The sequence below is a fragment of the Muntiacus reevesi genome, chromosome 1, assembly GCF_963930625.1.
Source record: "Muntiacus reevesi chromosome 1, mMunRee1.1, whole genome shotgun sequence".
NCBI classification, from domain to species: domain Eukaryota; kingdom Metazoa; phylum Chordata; class Mammalia; order Artiodactyla; family Cervidae; genus Muntiacus; species Muntiacus reevesi.
In genome coordinates, this window is record NC_089249.1 from 113003526 (window position 1) to 113027297 (window position 23772).

Here is a 23772-nt window from a genome sequence, read left to right on the forward strand (position 1 = left end):
CCAAGTAACTAGTGCAAATCAAGCATGGCTGAATGATCCATTCAAAGTGCAAGATACTGTAATAGATTTTAAATGCTAACAGAGTTGAAAAGTTCATTGATATTGTTGCAGAGTCCATGTTAGGACTAGCTTTTTAAAAACTACCACTTGTCAAATTTTGATGTAGTATCCTAAAGGAATATTCACAATCATCAGAAAAGACTGCTAAAATACACCCGTTTGAAGCTGCATTATCTGTGTGCAGCCAGGTTTTCTTCTTGTACCTCAACACAACAGAATGGATTGCAACTGATTGAATGCGGGAGTGATATGAGAATCCAGTCTTCTTCAATTAATTCAGAGATTTGCAGAAAAGTAAAATAGGATCATTCTTCCTAGTTTCCTTTGAAAGCTAGCTGTTTCTCATAAAACTTGTTATTTATGTTAAAAAATGGTTTTATTGTTGTTATTTTAAAAGGAATTAATGTGTACATATTAAAAATTTTTTTTCAAAGTCTCAGTTTTAATATCTGATATGGAAGTATTGCAGGATGTTATGCACAGAAGTAAAAGCTCTTTAGGGTTATCAGTAATTTTTAAGACTTTAAAGAAGTCCTGAGACTCAAATGTTTGAGAACTGCTGGACTAAATTATCTTGTGGCAATGAAATTGTCTTGAATCTCAGTGGCTAAACAGAACAAATGTTTATTTCCCTGACATGCACAGACAACCAGGCAGCTCTCTAAAGACAGCTGTTCTCCATGTGCTGACTCAGCAACCAGGTTCCTCCAGCCTGTGGTTCTGCTGTCTCAACATATGGCCTCCATAACTGCAGCTGTAGAAAAGAAAGTTGGATGATGGCACATCAGCTCCTAACTCTTCTGCTACGTGTCACTTCAACTCACAGCTAACTCAGCAGAACTGGTCACATGGCCCCACCCAACTGCAAGTGGGCTGGGAAACGTCAGGAAGTTTGTGAATATCTGGTGAGCAGCAAATAGCTCTTAACATGGCAATAAAAAGAGCTTGTGCTTAGAACTTGTAATGAGAAGCTCTGTTGGAAGAACTGATGGAGCACATAAAGTAAGGTGAAGCCTAGTACAAGAAAAGGCAGGAGATACCTGTAGGGGCCAGACTGGCCTCATAAGCTAAGATAAAGATTATGGGCCTTTTCAGAGCAACCAGAAGACCCTGGATGTTTTATTTCAGTTATTTATTAATTTTTTTGGCCATGCCACACAGCTTGCAGAAGTTCCCCAACCAGGTATTGAAGCTATACTCTCACTAGTGAAGTGTGGAGTCCTAACCACTGGACTTCCAGGGAATTTCCTAAGGTGGATATTTTAAACCACAGGTGGCAACAATCAGCTCTATCTGTTGATGAAACACTATAGTTAGGGAAGGAAACGAATATAGGGGGACAGGATGCTGATGAATCGGATCTTTGGGGAAAAACAAAAGCCTTGATTTCTGGTACTTGACAATTTCTGTAGAGTAAATTCCCCCACCAAGGCCAGTTTCAAGCTTATCAATTTGATGTGCCAAACACAGAGTTAGGATGAGACACACACAGTCAACTTTGTGAGCCAGCAGAGTGGGTTTGTTGCCACCAAGGCAAGAAAGCTAGTTAGAAGGCTGGTGCAGATGAAAGATGATGGTACTCTAAACTTTCTTTTCCTCTGAGCACACAGCTGGAACTAACCCTCACCTCCTATGCACATCAGTGACTGAAACCTGCCTTCACCACCACCTCCACCACAAAATATCACCAAGACTTTCTAGCTATCACTACGACAGACCTATATCCTTTATGAATCTTTCCAAACCATGCTTGTAAACACCCTCAGATTTCTGGCATAGCCTTCCTTCACAGCTGTTGCAAGGACAGGACAGCCCAGAAAGCTGCCAGAAGGGCCCTGCTTGTGTTTTCAGCCTCCCCTGATTTACACGAAATGATTCACAAGAATCAAAACAGTTATAGTCTATACCTATAGGTTACAAAAAAGCTTTTGAAAGCTTGTGAACAGGGTGAAAACTTCATTTTACTGGCTCAGCAGGAAAAAATCTGCCTGCAATGCGAGAGACTTGGGTTCAATCCCTGGGTCAGGAAGATACCCTGGAGAAGGAAATGGCAACCCACTCCAGAATTCCTGCCTGGGAAATTCCATGGACAGAGGAACCCGGCAGATTACAGTCCATGGGATCGCAGAAGAGTTGGACATGACTTAGGGGCTAAACAATAATAATGACAACAAACACTGTAGGGAACCAACCAGACGCCTGTCTTACAAGGATGAAGAATGGAATGAGGGTCCCAACCCAGGGCGATCTCACGGAATTTACCAGTTACCTGAGGCTTGCAGCAGCAGCCAGACATGCCGCCTCCTCTATCCAAGCTTGGGTTTTGTTAGCTCGTCCAGACTGTTTTTTCCTCCTCCCTTCCTCTCTGCTCAAGTTTCCAGAGCAGTATAACAGCTTGTGTGCACCGGAAATGGAGTCCAGGGTGCTGCTATTTAAATAACTCTGCCTCTAAACACAACAGGTGTCGCTCACAATCTAGCTCTCAAATTTTTTTTTCTCTAGAGGGCCATATGGATTTTTTATTTCAAGAGCCCGCCTCACTCAAATAATTATCCCCTCCGCCTTCCCTTCTTTCCTCTCACTGTCTTTTTTCTCTTCACATAAAGCCACAGGTTGAAGCCTTCCTCAGCAGCTTCACCCCACCTCCCACCCCAACCCACCCCTGATGGTTCTGGAAGTTATTGACCCATGAGCAGGTTGAAACGTTGCTGTGCTGTCTCCAGAGTTCTTTTCTCTTGGACAAACCTGTAAGACAAAACTCCCAACAGAAATGAGGGACTCCAACCAAGTTCAGTCATAATATCGGCATCTCCGTTAATAAATAAGTGGTAAGTGTTAGTTGCTTAGTTATGTTTGACTCTTTGTGACCCCATGAACTGTAGCTTCTGTCCATGGAATTCTCCAGCAAGAATACTGGAGTGGGTTGCCATTCCCTTCTCCAGGGGATCTTCCCAACCCAGGGATTGAGCCCAGGTCTCCCGCATTGCAGGTAGATTCTTTACTGTCTGAACCACCAGGGATGGATCAGACAGCAAAAGGATCTCCATTAATGGTCTCACATAATACCCAGGTCACCAGACACTGGAGTATCCATATAAAGGCAAACAAAGGTAGATGTGGTAGTCACATAACAAAGAAAATGCCACAGAAACCTGGGTACCATCTAATGCAAACATTCTCTCTTGAGACAAATTAGAAGTTTGAGACAGAACAGTAGGAATTTAAAATTTTCTGTTTTACGAATTTTAGTTTTTATCCCTATATTCACTGAAATCACTAACCAAGCAGAAGAACTGAAAGCAAAATAGGGTATATACCACTTTATTTTTCTGCAGTCGCTTAATCCAATAGCCCTAAAAATGCAGGTACAAATCCCGTGTGACTAGACTGAGAGCCCAGCTTCTTCTACAGCTAAGTAAGAACATCTTTAAAAAGATGGTCTCTTATCACCACTGATTGGTGAAATAAAGGACATTTTAACATCACATGTTTCAATGAATTTGGCATGATGAAAACTCACTGTATTATATGTTTTTATGACCAGCCTAGACAGCATATTTAAAAGCAGAGACATTACTTTGTCCACAAAGATCTGTCTAGTGAAGGCTCTGGTTTTTCCAGTGGTCATGTATGGATGTGAGAGTTGGACTATAAAGAAAGCTGAGCACCGAAGAATTGATGCTTTTGAACTGTGGTGTTGGAGAAGACTCTTGAGAGTCCCTTAGACTGCAAGGAGACCCAACCAGTTCATCCTAAAGGAGATCAGTCCTGTGTGTTCATTGGAGGGACTGATGTTGAAGCTGAAACTGCAATAATTTAGTCACCTGATGCAAAGAGCTGACTCATTTGGAAAGACCCTGATGCTGGGAAAGATTGAAGGCAGGAAGAGAAGGGGATGACAGAGGATGAGATGGTTGGATGGCATCACCAACTCAGTGGACATGGATTTGGGTGGACTCCAGGAGTTGGTGATGGTCAGGGAGGCCTGGCGTTGCAAAGAGTCAGACACGATTGAGCGACTGAACTGAATTGAACTGAGACAAGGAAAGGTGAAAATTGTCATCCACCTAACAGTATTTGAGAACCCAAATCTCAGAGCATCCAACACCATCCAAGAGAAGCAGATGGTATATTTAGTAGGTGACCCCTTTGGACCTGTGGAGAGATGAAGTCTCAGGAGGGTCAAACAGCTAGCTGAAGTCACACAACTAGTAATGTCAGAGCTAAAATTCAAACCCAAGATGCAACTCTTTCCCTGAAAAGAAGGCCAGAAGGATAACAGTAGATTTTCCAAGGCCCAATATTGAATAAATTTTAGTAGGCCTGTTCTTCCTGCTGTATCAGGCAATTTTCCTATTATGCTTTTTTTAAATTTCACAATGAGGCCTACTACCAGGTAAAGAGATTCTGGAGTAGACTGCATCCCCCTTGTAAACTATTAGCTTCCTTGATTACAAATCAACCTCATAGAGTTTGGCTATCATAGATCGATTTCCTGAGGACTCTGAGGCACTGCTGGCGAAATGAAGAATGGGTCGTAGTGTTTTTAGACCTGAAAAACCTGATTTTCCAGCCATAGACCTCAGAGACAATGAACATGCTAGCAAGCACTAACAGGGTTGTGGGGAACACTCTGGTGAGCCTGTGACCAAGTATGGGCGCACACCACCCACTGGCCAGCTGGATGGGTCTCCAGCAGGTCTTTTCGGCTGGGTAATGCTGGTACTGACTGTGACCTCGGGCATGTCACTACACCCTCAGTCCACCTACAGTTTCTTCATCTATGAATGCCAAGGATTTGGATAAAATTGTCTTGAGGGCTCCTTCAAGGTTGGCAAACAAAAACAACAGCAGCAACCAGTGACATTGACAGGATATTTTCTACTGCAACTATAGGGATCAAGCATTCCTGCTCTCAGGATACACACAATCTGGATATGAAGCAAGACCTCTTTCCTTTATTTTTTTCCCCACTTATTTTTGTCCTCCACTTTCACCAGTCCTCAGCAAGACAATACCTGGGCCAGCCAAAGTGATCTTGCTTTGAGGAGTTCCCATGCTTGATTGTGTGTGTGTAGATGGCTCAATGGTAAAGAATCCACCTGCTAACGCAGAAGACATGGGTTTGATCCCTGGATTGGGAAGATCCCCAGGAGAAGGAAATGGTAACCCACTCCAGTATTCTTGCCTGGGAAATCCCATGGACAAAGGAGCCTGGTGGGCTATAGACCATGGGGTTGCAAAGAGTCGGACATAACTTAGCAACTGAACAATAACAACATGCTTGGCTGAAATGAGGAAATGGCAATGCTTCACGTAGTCAGCAGTGCATAGCATCCTACAACAAGCACTCACTGAGTGGTAATGTTTACTGCTTGATCACCTCCACTCATTTAAAAGTGTGACTTAAGCTCACAGCCCCAAAATGTCCCCAGAAAGGACTTGTTTCCCACCCAATTGGTCAGCTACTATTATCACACAGCCTCAGTCTTCTTATTTCTCTGTGTCCCTCATGCTTGGGCCTCTAGGTGACTCACAGCCAATCAGGAGCATGCCAATGTTCCCAGTTCCCAGGGGCATGGCCTCTGGATGCTCCTAAGTTCAGCACTGGAACAAACCTAGATGGGCTCTATTGCAGCAGTTGGGGAAGGGGAGGAGAGAGAGGGGCAGGAAGAAGGACCCAGTATCCTTTCAATAGTTACATTGGCCTCTAACATCCTGTCTCCTGTGCAAATGGGGCAAATGCCATTCATTCCATCACCTTCATCCACTCCTCTCTCTCCCTTCCTCCTGCTCTTAGGCAGTGTGTGTGGATTGGGGGTGGAGGGAAGTCAGGTTTGTAGCCCACACATATACAACCAGTGTTGGGGTTCTGAGTAGTTCCATGGGAGGGCAACTGGGTAACAGAGGGAGAGAAGAACTATATTTCACTATACATCCTTTCATATAGTTTTATACCAAAAGCATGAAATACTTGTTCAATAAAATAAGTTTTTTTTTTTTTTAAATTAAAATAATGTTTAATTAAAATCACCTGACAGGGGTCTGGTTCTATTTTCTGTTAGGGAAATCTTGGTGTTTCTTTGGTTCGGGGTTTTTATTCTTTTAATGTGTAACAGACACTATCTCCAAGTTTCAGGTCAAAAATATTCTTTCTGTATTCATCTAAAATCACTTTTGGTGGTCTGCCTTGAAACCACTGAGCATATCAAAGAAGAGAGTTTGGAGAGTTAAAAAGAGAACAGGATTTAAAGTAAAGCCAACTTAAGTTTGAGTCCTGGTTCTACTATTTACTGGCTTGAGTAGGATTCTCAAGTTCATAAGGCTCAGTTTCTTCATCTCTCTAAAAGAAAATCAAATTAACCTCCTTATGTAAATCATAGAGTGCACAACATATTCTTTGGAATTAGGTTAGATTCCTGCAACTGTCACATCTTGTTTCATCTCTTGCAGTTTCAGTTTCTTCATCTGTAAAATGGAGATACTAATAGTGTCGGCCTGAATTTTAAATGAGATGATACATGGAATATCCTCAGTAAAATAAACTATGCAGGGAAATAGCCACTTAATTTTTGCTCTTCCTATCAGGATGTTTTTGTGAGAATAAAGTAAGATGAAGTACTTGGTCCTGAAAAAAAATGCATGTGTATTTTCAAAATTTATTTCCCCCTAGATTCTTTGTTGTGTGTATGTGTGGAAATTCCCTGCTATCTGGCCGTTTAAACTGCTCTCTGTATCCATGAATTCAGCCTTTTTTTGCCTGCTCATTATAATGCTCTTCTATGAAGAAATCAGACTTACCAGGTTGCTCAGTGATAAATAATCCACCTGCCAATGCAGGAGACCCAAGAGATATGGGTTCAATCCCTGGGTTGGGAAGATGCCCTAGAGTAGGTAATGTCAACCCACTACAGTATTCTTGCTGGAAACTTCCATGGACAGAGGAACTTGGTGGGCTATAGTCCATGGGGTCACAAAGAGTTGGACACAACTGAGCATGCACACACACATGAAGTAATTAACTGGAATGACAAAGAAGGAGAACTCAAAACTTCTCTAATGTCGGCAGATTCTATGAAGTTTCATCAGTCCATGCATCCATCCATTCATCTATTCATCCACTGAAAATGCTTGAAGACGCTTGAGAGTCCCTTGGACAGCAAAGAGATCCAACCAGTCCATCCTAAAGGAGATCAGTCCTGGGTGTTCTTTGGAAGGACTGATGCGGAAGCTGAAACTCCAGTACTTTGGCCACCTCATGTGAAGAGCTGACTCATTGGAAAAGACCCTGATGCTGGGAGGGATTGGGGGCAGGAGGAGAAGGGGACGACAGAGGATGAGATGGTTGGATGGCATCACCAACTCGATGGACATGAGTTTGGGTAAACTCCAAGAGTTGGTGATGGACAGGGAGGCCTGGCGTGCTGCGATTCATGGGGTTGCAAAGAGTCAGACATGACTGAGCGACTGAACTGGGATTGCAGAATTGATTAGCACAGATGTGGTCCTTCCCCTCAGCTGTGAGGAAGTAGACTCTCTGAGGAAGTCAGATGCAAGGAGGACATAAACCCCACCTTCTGTTGTATTCTCAGACTAAGAGGCTTGTAAGAAAGTTGCATTTACTCACCAAATACCCCCTAAGTTTTGGACTGAGTATCCAGGAATAGCTGCAGTTAAATAAATTAGGGTTCCACAGACAAAAGTGGGAAAGACAGCCCCTTTAATGTTATGTATTTAAGAATCACTCTAACTCTGAGGTTAATGATGCTATTCCCTCAGAGTTTATATAACATACAGCGACTTACTGGTATTTCAGGCATTGTGGGCCTGAATGAAAGTGCCAGAGAAAAGTCCAGAATTTTTCAGATTTCCTTTACTCTCAGGCTAATGTTCATCCTGTAGGGGTACCTGAGATTGAATGTGGCCAAGCAAGCTAATGGATTTGGAAATAGCAAAGAGCCATCCGAATACAAGGCATTACTGCCACTACTGCAGCTGCCAAGAGCTTCTGGGGACCTCAGTCTGGGTTTGTGTGGCCGGAGTTGGATGGAGTTACATCTCAGGCACTCAGTCAGCCAACAGGAACAGAGAGCACCCTGACTGCCAGTGCTGGGCTACTGCCCTGATGAAGATGACCGAGGAGACGCTCTAGACAGGAGGAGGTGGGGCCATAAGCGAGGATGCAGGGCATTCCAACAAAGCAGGGGGCTTTGGCCTGTGAGGCTGAACTTGCTCAAAGTGAACTCCAATAAGGTCTTCCTGTGTCCAGAGCCATGCTGCCTGCTTGTTCACGTAGCTGGTCAGAAGGCAGCATGATGGAAAGAAGGACACAGGGAGCCAGGGTAACACGGGATAAGCTCACAGCACTCAATGACACATCAATATATGTGTCTAGAGCTCAAACTTTTTAGTCATTGAGGGAGGAATTTTGTAAAAAAGATAAAAGGATGTCTAAGGACAGTCTAGTTCCAAAAGAAGGTCTGATTTGGGATCAGAGAATAGGCTCTCCCATATGGACCCTTCCATCATCCTGACGTGTACTTGTCTGGCTCTAACTCTCTCTCTCTTTCATACACCTGCGCACACACACACACACACACACACACACACACACACACACACACACACACATCATTGCTGCAGAGTAAGAACACAGGTCATTGGCTTCCAGTCATGCATTTCATCCCAGTGTTACTGAATGACAGTGGTGGGGGATCTTCTTGGCCCTCAAAATCCAAGCAAAATTGTATAGTGTCTGCCATATATGTCATGCCCTAATTCTCAGGAGCTGTGGAAGTTGAAGTGTTAGTCACTCAGTCATGTCCAACTCTTTGCAAGACCATGTATTTAGCCTACTTAACCAGCCAGGCTCCTTTGTCCATGGGATTCTCTAGCCAAGAATACTGGAGTGGGTTGCCATTCCTTTCTTCAGGGAATCTTCCTGACCCAGGGATCAAACTCAGGTCTCCCAAATTGCAGATGAATTCTTTACAGTCTGAGCCACCAGAGAAGCCCAAGAATACTGGAGTGAGTAGCCTATCCCTTCTCTAGGGGAACTTCCCAACCCAGGAATCAAACTGGGGTCTCCTGCATTGCAGGTGGATTATTTACCATCTGAACCACCATGGAAGCCCCTCCTGAATATATCTGATACCATATCCTAATATGTGTGCCTACAAGTGACCTCCCCCACCCCCTAGCTCCAGGGCAAAGGATTATGTCATATTTTCCTATGTCTGGTCCCAATCTGGGCTTCCCTGGGCTCATTGGTTAAGAATCTACCTGCAGAACAGAAGACATGGGTTTGATCCCCGAGTTGGGAAGATCCCCTGGAGGAGGAAATGGCAACCCACTCCGGTATTTTTGCTAGGAAAATCCCATGAACAGAGGAGCCTGGAGGTCCAAAGGGTCGCAAAGAGTCAGACAGGAATGAGTGATGAAGCAGTGGCAGCAGCAGTCCCAGTCTACACCTGGTATCTAGTAAGAGTTCAAAATTATAGGATGAATAATCTCTTCCTAAATAAAAGGAAGTGAGGAATGGTGCCAAAGTTTCACTGAGATTACTTTGAATGACAGGTCAAGGCCACATGAGGAGAAAAATGTGTCGAAGTCAATAAGAGTTGTTTCTCATCCAGGATCATCCCTGCCCTGTTTGCTTCTGGTACCTTTGAGAGTCCCAGTCCAACCACAGGCTGCTGAGACATTGACTGGCAACAACATTGTTGATTGGTAGAACTTCAACACATTTGTTCCCCTGGCTCAGGCTATTTGCCTTAAGAGGCTTATTCCACTTCCTCCCCACCCTTCCAACTAGATCAAGTAATACTGCTCCACACAGCCCTCCCCGCCCAGGCTAATCCTTTACCCAACCAGACTCAGAACTGACCTCATAGCTCTCTAGCTGGGTTCACTTAACGCTTTGTGAGAACTTGCTTCCACAAACAAACACTCTGCAACTCTTTGCTTCTTGATCTCACCCCACTAGATGCTGCACATTTTTGTAATTCCTCCCTGAACCCCAGTGCCTAGCTCAATGCTGGAAACATAGTAAGCCTCAGTAAATGTTTGCAAAATGAATGAATAATGAAAAAATGGAGTGTGAGTGCAGTCATTTTGAGGTTCAATGAGCAAAAGTAGCAGAAATGCTTATGGCCAACAAGGAGTGTCAAAAAATGTTTTAATGGAAGGAAAAGTGGAGTGTTCATTTGGCATTGAGTAGATGCGTCATTTGACAAAGCATGCAGAGAGAGGACTGAGTTCTCTAAACGCCAACTCAATGTTTTCTTATAGTGTTTTTATCAACTCTGTCACATTGTTTTTGTTTGTGTTTTGCAGGCTTTGGGGAATTACAACATTGGCTCATTGTGTGCTGGGTTTCACAATTCTCCCCCCTTCCCATCAAGAGTGTACCATGAGGCACGTACAATAACTGCTTTCTATAAATCCAAGAATGTAAATTATATTAGTTTTGCAAACTTCATGATATCCCTTGGGCTTGAACGTAACTGGAAACACCTGGGGCTGTCCGCAATGTGTTCAGCAGGGTTCCCTCAGTTAAGAAAGAATACGCAGTTCCCTGCTTACAGGTCTTCTTTAGATGTGCTTCTACTTCTGTACTTAGAATTTGTGTTGAATTCAGTAGGAACCTAGGGACCAGTGGCAGGACGGTCCATATTATTGAGGAGTCCAAAATCTAGGCAGAAGTAAGCACTTTCCTTCAAAACAGTCCATTAATTTAGGCAAAGAGTTTCGACTTTAATTATCAAACTAATTGTATTCTATACATGACTTTGCATAGACCTGTGGCATCCAAAACTAACTACTAGTCACTTAGGACTACTGAGCACTTCAAATGTGGCCAGACTGAATTTTGAAAGCTTAGTACCAAAAAAAATCTCAATTTTAACATTGATCACATATTAAAATAATATTCAATGTATTAATTAAGTATATTAAATATATTATTAAAATTAATTATACCTCTTCCTTTTTCCTTTTTTTAAATGTGGCTACTAGAAAACTTTATATTACACACATGGTTTGTGTTATATTCCCACTACAGTGTAGCCAATGTCTGTACATACTCAGCAGACTAATGAAGCAAAAAATCATAAAGACTGGATCACTAACAGAATGAAAAACTTTTTTCCAGGGGGAAAAAAGATAGTGTATTTTAGATAAAAACAAAAATTTGCTTAAATATAAATTCTGCCATGATTTCCATTTCACAGTGCAATCCACCAAATGAGCTAATGCTCAGAGTTTATAATGAATGAAAATCACTGACTATTATAGCATTAGTGGGCATAGAAAAGACGTCAAACTGCCATTTCCTCTTGAATGAAACACTGTACTGAAACCTTTGGACTGTCATGATTGTTTTATGTATTTTCTTCCAGCATCTCGGAACTGTGAGCTCCTTAAGAACAGAGACTTCGTGTTAGCCATCTGTTGGAGTGGCCAGTCAACCTGGTATGCCCAGGAGTGAGGGGTTTCTGGGCCATGGGACTTCCAGAGCTAAAATTAGGACAATTAGGATCTGGTTGGTCACCTTAGGGGGGGAAATATCCCCCAAATTCTTCAGTATTCCCTCTGTTTGATATGTGATAAGTGTTCAATAAATGTTAAAAACTTGTCCTGAAAACTGTGGACTTGCATTGAATGCTTTTCCCATTTGTGTATAGATAGTCCTGATAGAACCGAAGTCCCTTCAAAATTAAGGAAGAATTAGTATGATGTGTTTTTAAAAACATAACGATTGGCTACTGCATTTGAGACTCCCTTCCCAGTATCAGCACTCCAAGAACTATCTTTGGTTCCTGTCAATGAAAGTTTCATCTTCCTCTCCTTGGCTCCACATCCCCACCAACATCACCACAGCCCTAATCTGCCCCTGCTGACTTAGGAGGCCTTCTCCATTGCCAGGATCCTACTCAGGTCTCCTTCACTACTCCTGGCCAGGGAACACAGCTAGTTGTTCAGGCTAAGAGAGTTCCGGTATATATTGTCTATCAAGCAAAGGCACTACAGTTGTATGTTTGGGGCGGGGGAGAAATGAGGGAAATATGTGACAGATAAAAGAGCTAAGAAACAGAGAATTCTTTGATCTGCTACTGACTTCATTCAGGAAAAAATATTACTGTCTGTGGTACCTGGACTGTGTGACCCTAGCTCAAGGCCATGGCATGGTTAAGAGCCTGGGCTTCAGAATCACAGTCCTAGGTTTAAATCTAGCTCTGTAAACTGATGAACTTCTCTAGGCTGAGTTTCTTATCTCTACATGGTTCAAGTGTACCCACCTCACTGGCTTATTCTAAAGAGTAAATGGACGGATGTAAGGTGCTAGGAAGTACCACATGTAAGCGCCAACCATAATATCCTGTCATTCAAAGCCAAGAGAAAAAGTTGGTACAAGGAAAGATTAAGGACTTTGGATGAAGATCTAGAAATATTTTTCAGGTCCATGCAATTGTGATGCTAGACAAGTAATTTAATCTCTCTGTGCTTCAGTTTACCTTTTTGTCAGGTAGAAATCCATATTGTAGGATTGCTGTGAAAATTAAATGGGACATAATTGAGTTTGGTATCCCAGTACAGAGTGATCAATCAATAGAATTGGTAAGCTCTTTTTTGTTTTCAACTTCTCTCTTTCTCCAGTCTAAGTCTGAGAAACCCACCAGCTTTCCTGTCTTCCAGCACACTTCGCATTCCCAACTCCCATGCATACAGTCCCACTATCTCATCTCTGGAAAATCTCTTCCTAGCACTCAGTAACAGCTTGAACACACCTCCTCAAATGTTCTTCCCTCTTCCAAGCAAAGAAAGCAATTCTCTTCTTAGTTAATTGTCCCCTCATTTTATCCACTGTGATGAGTCAAGTGCATTGCTCTTGGATAAAGCAGTTAAAAGATAACAGTAATTCCTAGAAAATGGAAACATAGAGAAAAGTAATGATAACACAGTGAATTTCATAAACTAATTTACATATCCTATCTCCTTTTTGAAATTAGTGCTAATTTTAAAAAAATTTTCTGTAAGCACGGTAAAGATTTTTGATAGTTGCTATTTTTCAATGTCTTTCCTTGGCAAAATTAAAAGTAGGCAGCCCTGTGTTGATCACCAAAATGTTTTTGGTTTTGTCTATTTGTTTTCCTATTTTAGTTAGTTAGTTCCTATTTTACTGGTTGGTAAAAGACAAAAAAATCTAGGAACTACTTTACAGTATACAATAGAAAGAAAAGAGATAAAGGAGATGGAGAAGGAGAGATGTAAGAAGGGCTGGTCAGAATTTGGATTCTCCATTTGGCCACCATCTGCTGATTAGATGGGGGCCCCAGTAATTCTGTCTAGGTTGCTAACTAGGCACCCACATAAGATCATCTATAGTTAAGAGTACATTTGGCCTTCTGTATCTGTGGGTTCTGCATCACGGATTCAATCAACCACAGATGAAAATATTTGAAAAAAATTCAGAAAGTTCTAAAAAACAAAACTTGGATTTGCCAGCATGCACAACTATTTACATACCATTTACACTATATCAGGTGTTTATAAGTAATCTAGAGATGATTTGAAGTATACCAGAGGATGTGAATAGATTATATGCAAATACTATGTCATACTGTATAAGGAGCACAAACAGATTTGGTATCTGTGGAGGAGTCCTGGAACCAACCTTCTACAGACATTGAAGAACAACTGTAAATTCTCTTGCTAGAACCAATGAATGATCATCTCTTTCTAATTTGTAACACGTAAGACTGGCTCCACCAGCTCTAAAGGAATGATTTTCAAACTTCAAGGTGCATCACAAATGCCTGAAAAGATAAACTCTGGAATCTAGGGCCCACCCACAGAGACTCAGAGTCAGTCCTTTTGGGGCATCTACATTTTAAACAAACCTCCTGGAAATTGCTGATGCAGGCAGTCCTCAGGCTAGCCAGACCTAGCAAACACAAATACTGACCGTTCTGCTCTCTCCTGTATATCCATAGGCTGCCCTGCCCCTAGCCTTCATCTTTTCCAGTGTCTGTTCTGATACTACACTTGTTTTCACATTTGTGCTCCTCTCAGGTTTTCCTTGCAACCTTAGTAGTGAAAAGGCTCTGATGGTTCTAGATGGTAAGTTCTTCTGAACCAAAGTGAGGTCTTATCCAGTCTTGGCCATACAAGTATTTTGAATGTCTCAAGGTCCTGAGACAGAGCAGTACACCTTCTACCTTCTCTGTCGCTATTTCCAACACATATCTAGTGAAAAGTAAATGCTTCTCTGTGCCACTGATGCTGTGTGAGAAACAAGGGCGTTATTTCTTACAACAGGTGTTTCTCACCAGCTCACTCACAATCAGAACTCTGAATCCAGTACCCCAGGTATCCAGAAGCCACAGAAAAGAAAATGTGGCTTAGAGAAGCTTCTACTCTGGTCAGTTTAGAAAAAGCAGAAAAACCAATGTGGAAACTAGCTCTTTTATTTTATCAAAAAATCACTTATTCCATGAACTTCACCTTTAGCCTTTGTTAATCCATTTTCTGGTTTTAATCACCACTTAGTATGGCTGTTACTTTAATTTGCAAAACTCTTGACCGATATTCATGCAAATAGACCCCCCAAAAGGAAACAAATCTTTCCTGGGGACCCCTTCTGGCAGATAGCATTCTGGTGTTGATCCAGAGTCATAAAGACTTTTGAAAACAGTTCACACATTGGAAAAAGCTCTCAAAGAGATTGATTTTAAAAATGCCAGCTAGGAAGCAACCTCGCTCCTTAAAGACTTGAGTTTCTGGAAAAGTGAATTTTAGGGGCCTAGAAACCCTAGAAGTAAAATCTAGATTTGATGAGCTTAGGAAGGATAGGTGAAGGAAAGAATTTCTTTGCTTTACACACAGAAATAATTGAAAAAGGAGGCTGTGAGTGAAGAGTGTGGGGGAAGGGTGTTCATTCCTGTGTTGAAAGAACAGAAAGGGACCATATTTTGCTTTTTAAAATTTTTTCTTGGTACAAGGCAGATGGACTGTTGATTGACACTAAATAAATCCTTGAATAAATGAATCTCTCTAGCACCGGGGAGGGGGTGGTGATGGAGGGGGTGGGGGATGGTGGGAAGTGGCTTGTGCATATGGAACAGATAACTTTTTAAGGAAAGGGGAATTAAAAGCAAGACCCTCAGGGCATTTAATAACTGTGGCATCTTATTCTTGCTTTATGTGATTACTGGGAATTATCTGCTAGAACCAAGAGCCCAATCTAGTATTACTGTTTGACTTGCCCTTTCTTTCTTTTAAAATCTTGAGCCTCTTCCATGATTTTCTTGGTTAATGATGGAGAGATCTGGAGTGTGAAAAAGTTTTCTGATCTATGGAAGGTCTGACACAACCAATCTTTTCTAAAGAACAGAAACTGCTAGATTCAGCATTCATAAAATCCCAAATCCCAATCAGAAGCATTTAAAAGCAAATCCACAACACACCCTGTAGCCAAGTGCAGTGGCCTAAAGCACCGAGCCGCGGAGGCTCAGGAGAGCCGGCCGGTGGCAGAATATGGGCTCCAATCCAGGCCTCAGCAGTAAACGCCAAGCTACTCCATCCCAGGTCATCTCTGCAGAACTCACTGACTCCTGCTTGCAAACCAGGCAAATGCTATGCTTTGTCTCAAGCATCACAATCACCTGAGGGAGAAGCTATATTTCAAAAAGGAAAGATCTCTTTTGGGGGTTTCTGGAGCCAGAAGGAAAGGGAATTTTAAAGCGAAGCCCAGCATAGGAAAAGTTTAAACTCCTAAAACTTCATCTTGGGGATTCCAGACATGTGGGATAACCTGAGAAGGCTGAAAAGATCATATGTAGTATTCTCAGGAATATTGTGATCCCATGGAAAGAGCGAGGACTCTGGAGCCAGTTCCAAAGTGTGCATTTTAGTTCTGGTTCAGTTAACTCATGTATAGTTTGACCTGGGACAAAGTATTCAAGTTCTTTAAATCTCAGAACTTTTACGTAACACGAATACCATGCCTCTTGCAAGGTTATGGTACTTTTAACACACTGAAATCCCTTCTTTGCTTATATAATAGCTCAGTAAATATTATTTTTCTTTCTCTGCTCCCTCTGCCTTCCTCCCACCTACCCAACAAATACTTAGCTGAACCAAAACATATCACTGCTGCTGTGCCTACATGCTTCAGGAATTTATTTCAGAATGTCATAGGGGGATAGTTTGAAGAAACCTGCTAACATCAAGGAATTTCCTTACCAAATAATTTGACAAAACTTGTAAGCTCTGAGGGCAGCTGTTCCAGGTGGGGGCCATAATTTGCACCTGATCTAAAGTATTTCACCACCAGAGAACCTGCCTCACCATCCTGGAAACAAGAGAAGGTGGGTGCCCACCAAGTCTGTAGTCAGAGGCTGGAAAGCCAGACAAGAGAGAGAAGTTAGACAAAAACCCAAGACAGGGGGGTGAGCCCACCGGAAGGACATGTGGATTTTAGAGGCAGAGTAAAGTCAAGGTAGGAGTGACTCTAAAAATATCCCCAGGAATTCTGTTGCAGGGACTTGAGAGCAGCAACGTTGTCAGAAGGATGGTTTGAGGCTATGCTTACATAGCAGTATGTATCAATAAAGTTAACTCATACTTGAGACTCACCAAATGGAGGCTGCCCCAGTGGCCCAGCTCACTCCACAGATCTAAACCTAAGTCACCCTGCATTTACAGGAAACACCAATCACAGTTCTCCAGCTTCGCTTTAGCTAGCTTGTTGTTATTGTTGCTGTTTAGTTGCTAAGTCGTGTGGGACTCTTGGGACACCATGGACTGCAGCCCCCCCAGGCTCCTCTATCCATGGGATTTCCCAAGCAAGAATACTGGAGTGGGTTGCCATTTCTTCCTCCAGGGGATCATCCTGACCCAGGGATTGAACCCACATCTCCTGCACTACAAGCAGATTCTTTACTGCCTAGCACCAGGGCTTTCCTTAGCTGGCTTACCTTTCCCTAGAAAATAGACTTGCTAGCCTTGTAAGGAAATTCCTCGTCAATCATGCCCTGTTTCCTAGTTGCTGCTTCTACCTGTTCTTGCCCAAAATCCCTTGGGAAGATTGTTCCACTGCTTATAAGGCAGTGTACTCCTGCAGTTCATGGATTGTTTTCCCTTGAAAGAAGGGCATCGCATTTGTAACCAAGTTGTTTTTGTTTTGTCATTTGGCAGTATAAAAATGGGGCAATAATGTCAATGAGACCCAATAAAAATAATGAAAGAAGGAATGATGGAGTTTAAGGGAAGAGAGTGGCTGAAGCTTCTGCTCCTGAGCCTTCCCTGAAAAGAGGGGTAAAGCACAGTGATTGTTAAGACAGAGACTTGGGAAAATGAGCCAATCCAGAAGAAGAGAGGTGGGGTAAGGGATGGAGTCTGCAACATGGGGAGAATTTCGGCCTAAGAATCTGTATTTTTTAAAGCTTCCCCAAGGATTCAGTTTGGGAGCTTCTCCATCAGTGGCATCCTGTTTTGCATGAGAGTGAGCCAGCGTGCCACCTGCCAGGTCTCCAGGCCTTCTCTCATTGTTATGTAAAGCCCATGTCCGTGCTCCTGCTCACAGGGTTTTCTTATGCAAAGACATTAACAAGACATTATAGGCACAATTCCTAAAGACCTAGAAAAATGTTTCAGCTCTGAAAAAAAAACCAACTGTAAAATTGGAAAAGAAAATTGGCAAAATTCAAACGAATAAATGGTTGAAAAGAAAATGAAAGTGTTAGTCGCTCAGTCGTGTCCAACTCTTTGCGACCCTCCCCCCCAACCGCCCCCAAGGACTGTAGCTCGCCAGGCTCCTCCATCCATGGAATTCTCCAGGCAAGAATACTGGAGTGGGTTGCCTTCCCTTCTCCAGGGATCTTCCACCCCCCACCCCGGGAACCAGGGATTGAACCCAGGTCTCCCGCATTGCAGGCAGATTCTTTACTGTCTTTAAATGGCTGCAAAATTTAACTTTCTGTCAACTACTCAAATATATCTCAGCTAATATATTGCACATAAACCATTGCCAAACATTTAAACTCTGTTCCTCAGCTGCTTCTTCTATACAATGAGTATGTAATAATGGTACTTTTCTCATAGATATTTTTTAATGCTCACTTGACGTTGGTGGAAATAAACATGATGTTCCATGTAAAGCACGATAGAAAAGGCCCCAGCACACTGTATGCCAGTGTAATGTTATAAATGATATTGTTAGTAATAAGGAAGATGACAAAGATGAGAAAAGCATACATTTGCCATGTAAAACTTGGCAGAGAATTCTGAAGAATTCTCAATATACTAAGAACTTATCATGTTGATATTACTTTCTCTAAAATGCATTGGCCTGTCAGTCCAAAGCTCTCTATGAATAGACTCCAGCTGATGAGGCCCTGTCACAGTGCTTTCAGATCACAAAGTGGGCCAAGAACGTTCACATCCATAAGCTTCTTTATTCCTTCTTGCTGCCCCTGAAGGTAGGCAGCAAGGGCAGAGTCATGTAATGGGGAGGACTAGGAGAATCAGGCTGACTTGAGGGCTCGTCCGGTGATTTCTAACAAGTCCTTTCACCTTTGTGGGCTGTCTGCTCACAGGTGAATCAGGAGAGAATCCCTGCTTTGTGGAATCCACAGCCCTGTGGAAATCAAAAGGGAGGCTGTGTGTCAGAGTGCTAAACCACAGCGCCCACATACAAGTATCTGCCCTGCCCTTATTTTAGGAGATAGGGAAACGAACATTGACAGAAATGACCTGACGTGTGCAGAGTCTTTCAAGTGAGAGGCAGGACAGGAAACTGGGTCAGTGTGCCTTCCTTCACACAGCACAGCTTCCTGAACCGCTAACATTCCCCGCAGGCTCTTCACCACAGAGGCAGAGAAAGGAGACAGGGGTCACACAGACCCCCGTGGTCAGGGTTTTGTAAAGCCGGCTTAGCCAATAGATCACTGCATCCTGGCCCCACAGGTCAGGCCGCTACCTCTCTGTGGGAAGTATGGCTTCCTGTATCAGCCACTGAGCCAAGCCAGAGACCTTTGGGGATATTTAACTCTTTGCTACATCTCAATTTATCTCGGGGTTGTGAGGTGCAGTGGAGCCTAACATTCCTGCTGATGCACTTGTAGTCTTTATGAATTGGAGAATTCGTTTCTGCCTGAATTCAAGATGACAACAGCTACCATTTGCTGAGTGTTTCATATCGGTGCTTCACCCACATTATCTCATTTTGTTCTTACCACGGCCCTTTGAGGATGGAGGTGTTATTATTATCCTCATCCTTCAGGTTTGAGAAAATTTGAGTCCTTACAAGTTAGGTAATGCTTCCAAGGTCGTGCAACCACGTCGGCTGTCTGAGAAGCCAGCACCCTTTACCACCCCAGTGTTTCACAAGGAATGGTCTGCAGACCACAGACATCAAAACGTGTACCTCCTTCGTGCCCCCCGAACCCCTGCTCCACAGTAACTTATTGAATCAGATGGTGGTGGGTGGGAACGGTGGGAGCCCAGGAGTTTGCATTTCAACTAGGTCCACAGTTGATTCCCACGATGTCAACATTTGAGAACCAGCCAACCATACCCCCTAACCTTCCAGACACATTTTTGTCAAAGGACAGGCAGGGAAAGGAGCAGTTCAATTTTCAATTCCAAGTGCATTTTCGGCATCATCATGGGCCAAAAAAGCCAAGTCTCTTTTCCCTTAAAATTTGCTGAATAACCTATACAACTCTCTTTAGTAAGTCTGAAAGGGACAAGGTTGTTCCTGTTGACTGACAGGGATTTTAGCATGAATATTTAATGGGCAGGGCAGCTGGTATACTTGGCTAATGTAATATTTCAAGCTGTACTTTCATACTGAAGGGATTTGCTCTCCCTTAATGCATGTCTACATCCTGTCCGAGTCCTTCCAACAGCATTTTCCACACAGATAATGCCAGTTCAGGGAGCCTCTTTTTCCCAGCTCTCAATTTAAGATAGCACTTATTCTTATCTTGAGATAAAGTTTTTTTTTCGTATGCTGATGGAATGCCACTGGGCATTGTCTTGGATTTTATCATTTCCTGTCCAAACCCTCCATGCCCTCTTGGTTACAGTCCATTGACAGAATCAGCTTTGCTGATGTCATTCAGAAGAGTCATTCACGCCTTTCCTTCTACCTGTATCTTCCTCCGTCTTTCTCTCTTTTTCTCCCTCTCCTTTCTTTCTACCTCTGCTTCTCTATCTCTCCTTTCAGCCTCTGATACTTCCCAACTTACAAAATACTTGGGTCCAATATTACACTTGGGGTTTGTTTAAGCCAATTAGAGGGACAATTACAATGGTGAAAGAGGAAATTCATTCCCCCTTAGATCAGGAAGAAGGCGAGTTCTCCTTTTACCACTTAAATAAGTAAATAAATGCATTCACGTTAGAGAGGTAAAACTGTCTTCATTCACAATATGGTATATAGAAAATCTCAAAGAATCTACAACAAATCATCAGAACTAATAAACAATTTTTTTAGGGGAAGCACACTGATTGAAACCGCCCACCCTGGCCAGGCACCATAGTAACCATTTGCATGAGTTGTTTTATGACAGGAGATCCTGATAAGGAATATGGAACTATAAGCCACCACCAACCAGAAGAGTTCAGGAAAGGTCGAAAGGAGACACCGCGTGTCTGTCCACTTCCCAGAATCCCTCGCTAGCATCCATCTTGGCTGAGCGATGCGTGCGCCACCAGGAAAGACTCTGAATTAGAATGATTGGCCAAAGACCACCCGGAAACTAATCCCATCACCATAAAACCCAAGACTGCGAGCCACGCGGCAGAGCAGTTCTCTCGGGTTCCCTTACCTTCCTGCTCTCCACCTGGGTGCCCTTTCCCAATAAAATCTCCTGCTTTGTCAGCACATATGATTCCTCGGACAATTCATTTCCGAGTGTTAGACAAGAGCCCAGTTTCGGGCCCTGGAAGGGGTCCCCCTTCCTGCAACAGTTTGAGTTAGGTCACAAAATACAAGAACCATGCACCAAAACCAATTATATTTTTATGCATTAACATCAAACAATCCAAAAATAAAATTAAGTAAAAAATTCCATTCACAAATGGAATTCATAGTACCAAAAATATATGTTGGAAAATAAATTTGATAAGAGAAGTAAAAGACAACACTAAAAACAACTAAACATAGATAAAACACATTAAAGAAGATCTAAATAAATGGAAAGCCATTCCAAGTCCATGAGTAGGAAGACTCAGGTTTGTTCAGTTCAGCTCAGTCACTCAGTTTTGTCTGACTCTGCAACCTCATGGACTGAAGCATGCCAGGCTTTTAAAGGAAAACGCAAATTGAAACCACAATAAGATACCAAATTTACATCTGCTGGAATGACTAAAATAAAAAAAATAATAGCAAATAAATCACAAATTGATTTACAAATTCAACACTTCTATCAAAGTTCCAGCAACCTTTTTGATATATTGACAAATTGATCTCAAAATTTATATGGAAATACAAAGGAACTAGAATAGCCAAAACACATTTTTTAAAAAGCATAAAGGTGGGGGACTTATACCACTCAATATCAAAATATACTATAAAGTCACAGTAGTTAAGACAGTGTAGTACTGGTGCAAGAATTTCCATGCAGATCAATAGAACAGGATCAAGAGTCCAGAACTAAACCTCACATTTAAAGTGATCCTTTTCTTAACAAAAGTGCAAACACAATTCAATAGGCAATCTGTAACCTTTCCAACAAATAAGCACTGGAATTGGATATCTACATGCAGAAAAGTGAACTTACTTCACAAAATACAAAAAAGAAAATTATCTGAAAGACCTCAATATAGGATCACAGACCATATAACAGCTAAAATTATAAAAGTTTCAGAAGAAAATATAAGATAAAATCTTTGTGACTTTGAATGAGGCAGATTTCTTAGATACAACGTCAAAAGCAAACTCATTTTTAAAAATACCAATACATTGCACTTCACTCAAATGAAAAACTTTGCAATGCCAAAAAATTTAAAAGTGCTGTTAATCTGCTAAGGTACTCATATCTAGAATATAAAACAACTCTTGTAACTCAACAATAAAAACAAATAATGAGGGACTTCCCTGGTGGACCACTGGTTGGGACTGCATGCTTCCCGCACAGGGGGCTCGGGTTCCATCCTTGATTGGGGAACTAAGATCTCACAAGAAAAACCAAGAAAATGTGTGGTAAAGCCAAGAAAATGATAATAAAGTAAATTAAAAATTAAAAACAAATAATGAAATTAGAAAATGGGCAGGGAATTTTAATGGATAGTTTCCCAAAGATATACAAATGGTGACTATACACATAAAGAGCGACTCAACATCATTGGGTGTGTGCATGCTAAGTCATTTCAGCAGTGTCTGACTCTTAGTGACCCTATGGACTGTAGCCCACCAGGCTCCTCTGTCCATGGGATTCTCTGTCCATGGAGTGAGTTGCCATTTCTTTCTCTAGGGGATTTTTCTGACCCGGTGATTGAACCTGTGTCTCCTGTGCCTCCTGCATTGAAAGGAGAATTCTTTATCACTGAAGCCACCTGGGAAGCTCCACTCAACATCACTAGTCATTAGGAAAATGCAAATTGAAATCACAATAAGATACCAAATTTACATCTGCTAGAATGACTAAAATAAAAAAGATAATAGCAAATGTTGGTGAGAAAACAGAACAACTGGAAGCCACTTATACTGCCAATGGGGATGTAAAATGGTGTCATCACTTTGGAAAACTATTCAACAGTTCTTCAAAATGTCAAATATAGTTACCATATTGACCCAGCAATTCCACTCTTAGATATCTACCCAGGATAAATGAAAACATATGTCTACACAAAAACTTGTATATAAATGTTTGTAGCAGTATTATTCAAAATAGCCAAAAAAGTAGGAACAACCCAAATCCTCAACTGATGAATGGATAAGCAAAATGTGACATAGCTATATAACAGAATATTATCATCAGTAAGAAAAGAATGAAGCACTGATATATGTTACAATATGGATGAGCATCTAAAACATTATACTAGGTGAAATAAGTCAGTCACAAAAGACCACATAGTGTATGACCCATTTATGTGAAATCTCCAGAATAGGAAATTCTCTAGAGACAGAAAGTAGATTCCCAATTGCCAGGTAGTAGGCTGAGGGCAAAATAAAGAATGACCACTAAGGGGTATAATTTTTTTTCCCTAACCTGTGTCCCCTGAAGTGGAATCATGGAGTCTTTACCACTGGACAGCCAGGGAAGCCCTAATGATGTTTTTTTTGAGGATGATGAAAATGTTTTAAAATAAGAGTATGGTGATATTGCACAAATATGCAAGCATACTAAAAGCTATTGAAGTATACACTTTAGACAGGTGAACTTTATGGTATGTAAATTATGTCTCAATAACTTTTTAAAAAACTAATAATAGCAACAATAGCAGACACTGTTAAGAAAATGAAAAGATGAGACAAGTTGGGAGAAAGTATTTGCAAATCACATATATGGTAAAGAACTTCTATCCAGAGTATATAGAGAACATTTATAACTCAATAAGGAAAAGACAAATGACCCAATTATAAAATAGAGAAAAGATTTAAGTAGACATTTCATGAAGGAAAACAGACAAATTGCTAAAAAGCATGTGAAAAGATGCTCAACAGGATTAGTCATTAGGGAAATGCAAATTAAAAGTACA